A 10,167-nucleotide genomic window follows, 5' to 3' on the forward strand; every position below is an offset into this window, starting at 1 on the left:
TATCTTCAAATCTTTAGTTCATTTTTATTAAAAGTTATGACCAGGATCCAATTCTGCTGTAGGGAATTTATGAAAGCCTACCAGTGATACAGCAGAGCCACAGGTGGGAAGGTGCACCCCCCACCCCAATGCCACAAGACAATGGCAGTTTCAGTCACCAGCAGAGGACAGCTGTGCTAACGGCTTGAGCTTATCGGTGAGAGAGGCAGTCTGGGGTGAAATGACCAAAAAAGAGCAGACAATCCCGACATCCTGTCCTGAATACACGCTCGGCAGCCTCACAGGGACCTTTCCTAAAGATCTGAAAGACATTGTAACGGGCTTTTTCCTGGAAATTGGACTAGTGCAAACTCTATGTAATGTAAAAAAATAAAAAACTCTAACTTCACCAAATACCAGAAAAATATATGGGATACCAGTGTTAACCCATTAGTTTGTCAAGGAGTTGAAAGATAATATCCAGGATGAGAAGAGAAAGGCAATTTGCCTTCATTGTTGGTGGAAATATAAACTGAAATAATGCTTTTAAAGAGAATTTGGCAGTGATGTCAAAAAATAAAAATCAAAGAGTTTCAATCCAAAATTCAGCTTCCAGAAGTAAGTAATGATACATAGATACAAACAGGTTCAATAAAGCATTGTTTACTAATGAGAAAAACCAAACAACAAAGTACATGTTCATCAACGGAATTACAGAAATTAGAGCATATGTACATAAATACGAGATTCCCATTTCAAAAAAATGGGCTAACCGCATATATATTGAGTTGGGATGGTGTGTTAATGTGGGTGCTCTGGAAAACAGCCTGAGCTGCGACTAAATGGTGACACATTCCCTGGGCGGTGCAAACCCAGAGCATCCAGAGTGAGGAAAAGGAGAAGTGACACAGAGCTGTGTCAATGAGCCAAGACAGCCTCTGTCACCTGGCCTCCGTGAGTTTACTTCTCAGCGAAGAAGTTGGTTGCTACAGCAGGTGGACACCTATCTGCCCAAAAGCCTGCCAGCACCAAACTCAAACTTTTACATGTTCAACTGTTTTAAACGTAGAGCAAATAAGCATACTTTTAGGCATTTAGAGCCTACCCTACAAAACGGTGCCCAACATCTGCTAACCACAGACAAGACAAACTCCTGGGCCGCAAAGACGCCAAGCTGCCGCTGCCCTTTGGAGCTCTCTGACCGGACTCCCCACGGGTCTGCTGAGTGACATCATCCAGACAGGTGAACCCCTCTCTAGCCCTCCTCACCTCCACCCCGCATTCCCTCCTCTCCTCCCCTCTTAGTGGTGCCCCCAAGCCTAGCTCTGGAAGGTCCCCTGCTGGGAGTGGCCTCCTTCCCCTGCACGGAACCTGTCCCAGCCTCACCTAAATGAAGCTGTGTGTGGTACTGCCACCTTGTGGTCCTGTCTTTTCCCATGCTCAGCCCCCGAATCCCTGGACCCTGTGCAGATCGCAAAGGATGGGAAACCATGCGAGGGGAGACACCACCTCACTGGGCAGTGTTTCCTGATGAGTCCCGAAGTGACACAGGAGGTCACTTGGATGAGAGTCCACCAGCCGTGGGTCATGTTTCTGGGACAGGCAGTCCACAGACAGGCCTCCTCTTCTGTGTTTCCAACAGGTGAAAACTCATCCAATGGGGAGTTAAGGCCTCTGCAAACATTTGTTCATTATCTGGCCCCTTCTGCATCCACTCAGGATCCCAGAAGTGACAGGAGGAGCCGGGAACTCTGTGCCTGCGGTTGGCTGTCCTGGCTCCACGGCAGCGGCCGGTGGGAGGGGAACCGGCCCGGCCCACGCGGCAGAAGCAGGTGGGTCCAGGCAGAGCCGGTGGGCAGCTGGAGTGTGGCGAGCAGCTGTGGATTCAGGAAGCCGACAGGGAAACCTAAGAAGTGTGTCACATGTATCAAGTACATTTTTATGGTATAGTGCTGCAGCAATTGCTAAAAAAAAAAAAAAAAACAGATTTCAAAAAAAATTATAAAAACGATCATCTCGATTTTGATATGTATCCTTCTTTCCATGCTTTTTCAAAGCACATGAAAACTGTTTGCAGGGATTTTCCCTAGAGTAGGAGATTTTGTCACTTTCTTTATTAGAAAAAGTCATGTCTCCTTACCTAATTTTGAAAATTTGAATGTGTAAAAAGTGACTGTGATCCAGTTTTTAGATGCTGGATATTGAGTTCTACGAATATGGGGTGTGCCTCGATTTTTTTCAAGGGAACATTTAGAGGACTCCTACCCCTGACCTCCCAGCATGGTCAACTCTGAAGCCTGAAATGGAAGGATATGATAGTGCCATTGCTCCTGACAGCCTACCGCAGAACAGCACTCACTGCCTACAGTTTCCAACGTCCCTCTTCAAGCAAGTCTCTAGAAAACTGTAGGCCGTCACTCCTGTAAAATCAATGATGGCATAAACTCCCCTAAACTGGCACAATACTCAATTTCAATCCCTCATCCTCAGGCCAGAATGACGGGCAGAGAGTGTCTGAGATAAGGCATATACAACTCATTAAAAAAGGACTAGTAACCATCTCCTAAAAAAACAAAAGGACCAAGTGCAGATCTTTGGGTTGTTTGTTTGTCTGTTTTTTCAGAAACATGGGTGGAAAATACTATTTAGTTCACAAAAAAATCTTGTAGGAAAGAATCCTGGAGTCAGAGAAAATAAGGGCAAACCTATACAGGGCAAACTATCGGCATCTGGGTCTCTAAAAGAGCAAAGGAATCCAGACTCCCTGATAAGGGGTCACGTTGATGAAATTTGGCTAATGAAACACTGGAAATGCAGAGTCGGGTGGGGACAGGGGAGGACAAGAATGCATTATTCCAGAGCGAATACTTCATTCAAACTAGCATTCCAAGCACTTTCTCTGGTCTGTGTGTCGCGGGGATCATACTTACAGCCAGTGAATCTCTACTCCTTTCCCAACAGTTTACATATGAAGAAACTAGGTTCAAAAATGAGATATTTCTCACCCAAGATTATCCAATTACAAGGTGGAAGATGAGTATGAAAGAAGACCCAATTCTGATTGCAGGTGCTATGGCTTAAATGTGTCCCCAAAAATTCATGTGTTGGAAACTTGGTCCCCAAAGCAGCAATGTTGAGAGATGGGACCTTTGGGAAGTGGATTGAGTCATGAGGGCTCTGTCCTCATGAAGGTATTGATCCATTCACAGATTAACTGATTAATGGATTCATTGGTTATGGAGGGAGTGTGTTTGTTATCAGGAGATGGGTCTGTTATATTATAAAAGCCACTTCGGCCATCTCTCTTGAGCCCCTTCCCATGCCATGCCCTGCACCACTTGGGACTCCAGCAGCAAGAAGGCCTTCATCAGACGTGGACCCTTGACCTTGAATTTCTCAGCCTCCAGAAATGTGAGAAATAAATTTCCTTCCGTTATAAATGACCCAGTCTCAGATCCTCAGTTATAGCAACAGAAAATGGACAGCAGGGGTCTTTCTAGCAGCCATTCCTAAATGAGTGAGACGGGTGCAAGTGGGATGAGTGTCAGAGAGGTACGACGCATTGCTCCAGCCCAGAGCAGACAGCAGCTCGTAGAGCAAAGGGGGAGCAACCCAGATATGAGAAGAGCTGAGGGTGGGCCCTGCAGATAAAGCCCAGGTAGGTGAGAGCATCCAGGGGAAGCCACACATATGCAGAAGGCCAGAGGTTAGTTAGACCCAGCATCACACTCACATAGCGGAACAGCAGGATATAAGGCTGAAAAGATGCTTGGGTCAGAATTTGGCAAACACAGAATGCCAGCTTGAATTTTATATTTTGAATCAAGTTTCGATGCACATGCTAGTTATTTTTTTCTTCCAGTACACTCTGTGGGAAAACTCCAAGAGTAGCTGTGTTGTTGACATGCCTCTCAGGTTCCCTTGCTAGAATTGCCTTTAACACCCTTTTGATTCCATCTCGAGGCTCCAGCATCCCCGAGGGCTGGCCTTCCAATAGCCTCATGATCACAGAGGCTTAATTAAATGCCCTCAGGTGGCAAAGTACAGCATTCTAAGGCAGTTGCCAAAGTACCTACCCCAAGGCTGTCCTAAATTTGTAGAAGTATGAGGGGGTCACTGCATTATCGACTGCAGTGTGACAAAGAAATCAGAATCCCACACCTAGTCATTGTTATGCACAACAGGGAGGAGAGGAAAGAAAACTGTTTTGATTGAGAGATGCTTAGATATTCAAGACTTGAGGCACAAGTGTTTTGGAGACAGTGCTGTAAGTACATTTTCAGACAGCGTTTTGTTTTGATGTTTTCAAAGCTTCCCTGGAAGCTGGTCAAGACAGAGAGATTTGCATACTGAATGTATAACAACTGCAGGGAGGTGACCTCAATCCCTCCTTCCTTTGTTCTCCTGTTTGGTCTCTCCCTCTGCAAAGGTCACCTTGAAGGTCTGTGTGTGTACATGCTCTGAGGCAGGAGCTGCTCTTGCTCCTTAGAGCCACAAGGAAAGATAATGAACAATTAGGCCATAGGAAGCACCCAGGGCCAAGTCCCAGCCAGAGCAAAGTTTTGATCTTTACTGAAATATCATTCGATGGTCTGAGACACATATACATTGTGAAGTGATTACTACGGTCAAGCATATAAAGCAAATAAACACATCCGTCAGCTCTCATAATTACTTTATTTTTAAGCTTTGATCTTCTGCAAACTGAGAGCTATGAAAGAGACACAAAGGCACAAAAGAGACCTGCCAAAATCAGGAACTGAACTCAGGGACAAAGGCAGCGTAAAAAGTCACAGCCAGCCGTGGGCTCAGGGGTGGGACAGGAGCAGAAGACAAGGATAATTAGCTTGAATCAGCAGCCCAGCTTGGGACGATTGAGCCTACGATGGTTTCCCATTTCCTAGAAGAGAAGGTGACCAAATAATTTGTTGGGAACACTTCTGAGAGCAAAAGGGGGTTCTATTACTAATCACCACAGAACAAAACCTGTCCAGGGCAAATCTGGACACAGGGCACCCTGTGGTTTGGTCACGTCCAGTCCCCTTTTCTTGGCAAGCAGAGCCTGCTCTCTGTCCTCAGCATGGTCACTGCATGGTCCTCAGACTGGTCATCTGCTAGTCTTGAGCACCATCTACCTCCGGCTTCCCAGCCTACAAAGCACATGCGCACAGATGCACACACCTGCACAGCACACACACGTAAACAAACATACACACTCAGACGCACACTCACACATATGTGCCCACGTGTACGCACAGGCACATATAAACGTGCACACACGCACGTGCAAGACACATGGCTCTGACCAGACCCTCCTGCTGCTGCCGTGGAGTTCCGCGACCTCCCATCTGGGCCAGTCCGGCTGTCCCTCCCTCCTCACCGAGGACGGAGTCAGTCTCAGCCCCACTGCCTTTGTCCATCTTCCTGTGCTCATTAGAGGCTCTGTGAGAGTTCGACAAATACAACAAAACTAAAGGCCTTGTGGTCCCCAGCTCCAAACAAACAAACAGGGCGGGAAGAAAGACAGTGCGCGAGAAACCATCAGGTGCTGGCGACAGCGCCCGTGTCCTCCCCGCAGCCTGCCCGAGCCACGCGGGCTCCCCGATGCCATCCCACTCTCAGAAAACATCCCCCACCGCAGCCGAGTGGGAATACAGCACGCGACCACCCGCACTCCCGGCCCGGCCGCGGCCCCGCCCCGCACGCGGCCCCGCCCCACACGTGACCCCGCCCCACATGCGGCCCGGCCCGGCCCCGCCCCGCACAGGCCCCGCCCCACACGCGGCCCCGCCCCACATGCGGCCCGGCCCCGCCCCGCACGCGGCCCGCCCCCCACACGGCCCGCCCCGCAGGCGGCCCCGCCCCGCACGCGTCCCGGCAACCCTGCTCCCCCCTCGCTCTGTTGTCTACTGAAGTGGAAGGCGGCAGCCCTGTGGCCAGGCCCTGCTGCTATCTGGCTTCAGTCCTTGCTGCTGTCCGCCCCCATCACTGCTGACACTCCTGGCCTAAGACCCACTCTCCTCCTCTGTGAAATGGGTATATTGACCCACCAGACCTGCCTCTGAAGCTGGCTAGAGCAGCGCAAAGCAGCGCATCTGCAAGTGTAAAGAGTCTTCCGCGCTGAGCTGGGGCCTGTTCCCCTACGCTTCCCCTTGACCGGTCCTGCGGGCTCCTTGCTGGCTGCTCCTGGCTGACCTCAGCAGGTGGGCTCCACCGGAAGCCAGAGGGCAGGAAGAGAAAGGCCCACAATGCAGCCCGCACGCTGCCGCCTCCCCCTGCCTCCCACAGCCGGCAGAGGCCGATTCCCTCCTGAGCACGGCTCCTGCCGGAGGTCCCTTCACCCACCTGGCTCAGGAGACGGCGTGTCCCTCCGCCCAGCGGCAGCGCATCCTGCAGTCCCTGCTGTCTGGCCAACCCCCAAGCCCACTCTGTAGCCGATGCCTTCCTGGGTTTCCTCAGCTGCGCCCTGAGCGCAATGCTGTTTCCCGCCAGGATCCCACCTGATGACGCGCAGACTGTGATAGGACAGAGACACACTGTGCTGGGAGCTCAAACGATGGGGATTCACATGATGACAACGCGTGCAGGGACCTTGGGAAGAAAGGGAGGGCCGACCTGGAATGGGCAGGAGTTCAGTGTGGACATGTTCCCAGCCAGTTTCTCAGGACAGTCCCAGCTGACACCTGTCATCCCTGCAAAACTACTAATAGCACCTCCTTCACTCTCAGCGTGTCCCAATCTGGACAATGAGCTAGATGGTGAGAAAGAGCAAAGCAGCCCCTGACCTCCAGGAGCCGGCCTGGCCTTGGTGTCCTGCGGTTGGACATCAGCGATTTACAGAACATCAGCGTCAGACAAGGCCACTCCGACCGTGATCGATCAAGACAAAAACAAGACCCCTCCGTGATCACGTCTGACACAGAGCACAGACACGTAAGCAAACATCCCGCCGTCCTGGCTAATGAGCGTTCCCGCTGCTGCTTCACCAACAAAACTACTGCCCTCAGTCTAGTCTTGCCTCCCTCCCAATAAGAGTTATCAAGCCACCAGTTAGAGAAATGTCTCTGCTCCCTGACAGCATCCAGTCCACGGCAAACGCCACTTCCTGCACCTTCTAGGCAGATGACCTCGCACAAGCCCAGCTTCCGGAATAAGTCCTTTCCGACACGCTTTCCTGAGACACCCCACGGTGCTCCACCACGTAGCTCTCCTTTGCAGGAGGTTTAGCTCATTTGACAATGAGTTAAATCCAACTTGTTCAACCCAGTGTGTTCTCGTGGCTTTCGGCTGGAGGACCGGCCAAGGGTCAGCCTAGACTCAGCAAGTGGGAAACAGAATCAGGGCCTTTAAGCCAGAACAAACACTTGAAATGAGAAATAAGCAAGGCAGGTCCCAAACTGTGAAAACTGCCAGAAATTGCTTAAACATGTCACCGTTGACCTACAGAGTATGTGCCTTTCGAGATCATCTTCTCCCAAATGATCGTAAATCAATCTTAAGTTCCTGCCATCCCGACCACCACTCTTGAAGGAAAAGCCACAAGTGGATTGTCGTGTGCTACAGAAAACCCAGATGAGCTGTTGACTAATTCCATCCAGACACAGTGCTGAGCCCCCTTGTATATGATGATGAGCGTTAAGTAATATTTGTCCCCTTACAATGACTTTCGATTTGCAAATTAGATCTAAAAGACTGGGAAAACGCTGATCACTTCTGAGGACTATGGAGTCCCTGAGGCCGAACCATTACATTTGCCAAAATACTTAACATAATTAAGTTTTGTTCCGAGAGTAACTCAGTTACCCACTTGGGATCATTTGTGACTCATCTTAAAGCTAGAAAGCTAAAGGTTTTTGTTTTTGTTTCTCAAATCATCTTGTATGTATAGCGGTAGGTCAACTCAATGGAAAAATCTGGCCTGTTTTGCTCAGCCCTGGGTATCAAAGTTACTGATATTTCTGCATTCATTAGGATGGCCTGGGTTCATGCAAGGACATCCAGTCTACTCAGCAATGAATGGCCTGGTGAACAAACCTCTTGCACACAAGATCAGGGCAAAGGAAATGCACTGCTCCCCTGGAAATGATGGTCTTCGTGTTGTGCCATAGAGGTGAGAGACATCTGTCTTCACCTGCCCCTGCCAGGTGCTGTTCCCCTTCACTGCCACCCAGCTTTCCGCAGCGCACTCTAGAAGAGGCCGTCCTGCTCCGCTTCCGTGCCACTGCCCAACCCCTCCCCTTCTGCCCACACCCAAAGACTCAGTAGTCACCTGCTCCTGTCTCCCCTCCCTAACATCCTACTTTCTGAACGATAATTACAGAGGGGGTGATACGGGCTAATTTTGTTCCTCCCACAGTGCCTAATTCAGTGGCTGGCACGTGGGATCTGCCTGTCCACAACCAATCCCTGGCCAGCAGAATAAGATTACATTGACCATGCTGGGGGATGGATCAATCCCACACAGAACACACAGTTGATAGTGGAGGAAGGAGTGGTTTCTCAAATAATTTATGACATTATTCCAATTATTATTTCCTGAAGGAACAAGAATGGATGGTGGGCAGCAAAAAGCAGATGCACAGTATTCCTGCCTGGTTTAACCAATCAATAATTATGTATTGAGTCCTGAGTATGGTCCTCTGTTGTATGCAGAATACAGAGCTGTACAAGACATGATCAATGGCTGCAAAAGGCTCATACCATTTAAATGGTAAGGCTAGCATACATAGAACAGTGTGAGAATAATACTAGAAAGAAGAATTTAATGAAGTGCCAAATTGCACAGCACAGACTGCAAATGTTAGAAATTCAGAAAAGGATACTCTGACTTTCAAAAAGAGAAGAAACTGAAGTTGGCCTCAAAAGGTGTGTAAGTTTTGCATCAAAGGCAGAAGGAAATGGGTGCATGCTAAACAAGAATAAGAAGTGAATGAGATTGAGGACTTGCCCACCTGGAGCAGAGAGTGAGTGAGAAACCAGCCCCCACTTCCAGATTGATTTCCTCCATCGAGTACCTGGCTCCCCCATCCACAGTGACCATGCCTTCTTATTTATTTTGACAAGCTCATTTAATTTGAGCAGATAGAACATCTCATTGAAATTGAAAAGATTTGGGTAGTCAATTCTTTTTATCAGTTTTCCCTTCTAGGAGAAGCATTCTACCTATCACTTTCCTTCTTCAAAACCATTACTCAATCAGCAAGAAAGGGAACCAGAGCTTTTGCTGCGCAGGCTGGTGACAAATGAGGGCGGTAATTTCCCTGAGCAGGCACTCTGGTTTGCCACTTGCCTAACCAGCAGCAGAAAAACACAGTGTCTAGATAAAGTCTTTAAGATGACAGTGGCCTTTTATGAGAGATAACTCACAGTGATTAGAAATGTTAGGACTGCAGACTTAAAGACAGCAGCTCAGCCATGAAGGATTGCTCCTATAGGAACCCATATGCTTACTGCAGGCATGAGGCTGATAGATCCTTTCTAAATATTCTGCTTAGTATGAAGGGCAACCAAAAGTATGTCTTCTAAGTTTCTTACAGAATGCCCTTGCCCCACTCGAGAACATGCAGTGCCTCACTGGTCTCTGTTGGAATGCACACAGAGGTTTTCAGATGAGCTATAAAGATCTCCAAGGGCTGACTTCAATATAAAGCTCAAATCTTTCACTTGACCATAGACACTCAGCTCTTTGCTCAGGTCCAACTGACTCACTGTTGCTGCCTATGAAGACCATCTATGCATTCAAACAGCATAACATATAAAACATTGATCCACAGCAAGTAAGAGTAGCAGTAGCAATAGCAGCATCAATATTGATAATTTCCTTGAAATTCTTAGGTAAAAAATTAATAAAGATTATTAATAGCTTCTTAAGCCCAGAATTTCAATAGTTTATAAATATTTCATACTGAAGTTACTGGTCAGTGTCTTAGTCCATTAAGGCAGCCATAACAAAATACCTTAGACTGGATAACTTATAAACAGCATAAATTTATTACTCAGAGCTCTCAAGGCTGGGAAGTCCAAGAGCAAGGCACCAGCAGATTCAGTGTCTGGTGAGGGCTCACCCTCTGCCTCAAAGATGGTGCCTTCTAGCTGTGTTCTCAGGTGGCAGAAGGGGCAAATGAGCTCCCTCATTTACAAGGGCACTAATCCCATTCACCTCCTAAGCCCCCACCTCTTAGTTCTACT

This window comes from Lemur catta, chromosome 11 (genome assembly GCF_020740605.2).
Source record: "Lemur catta isolate mLemCat1 chromosome 11, mLemCat1.pri, whole genome shotgun sequence".
Taxonomy (NCBI): domain Eukaryota; kingdom Metazoa; phylum Chordata; class Mammalia; order Primates; family Lemuridae; genus Lemur; species Lemur catta.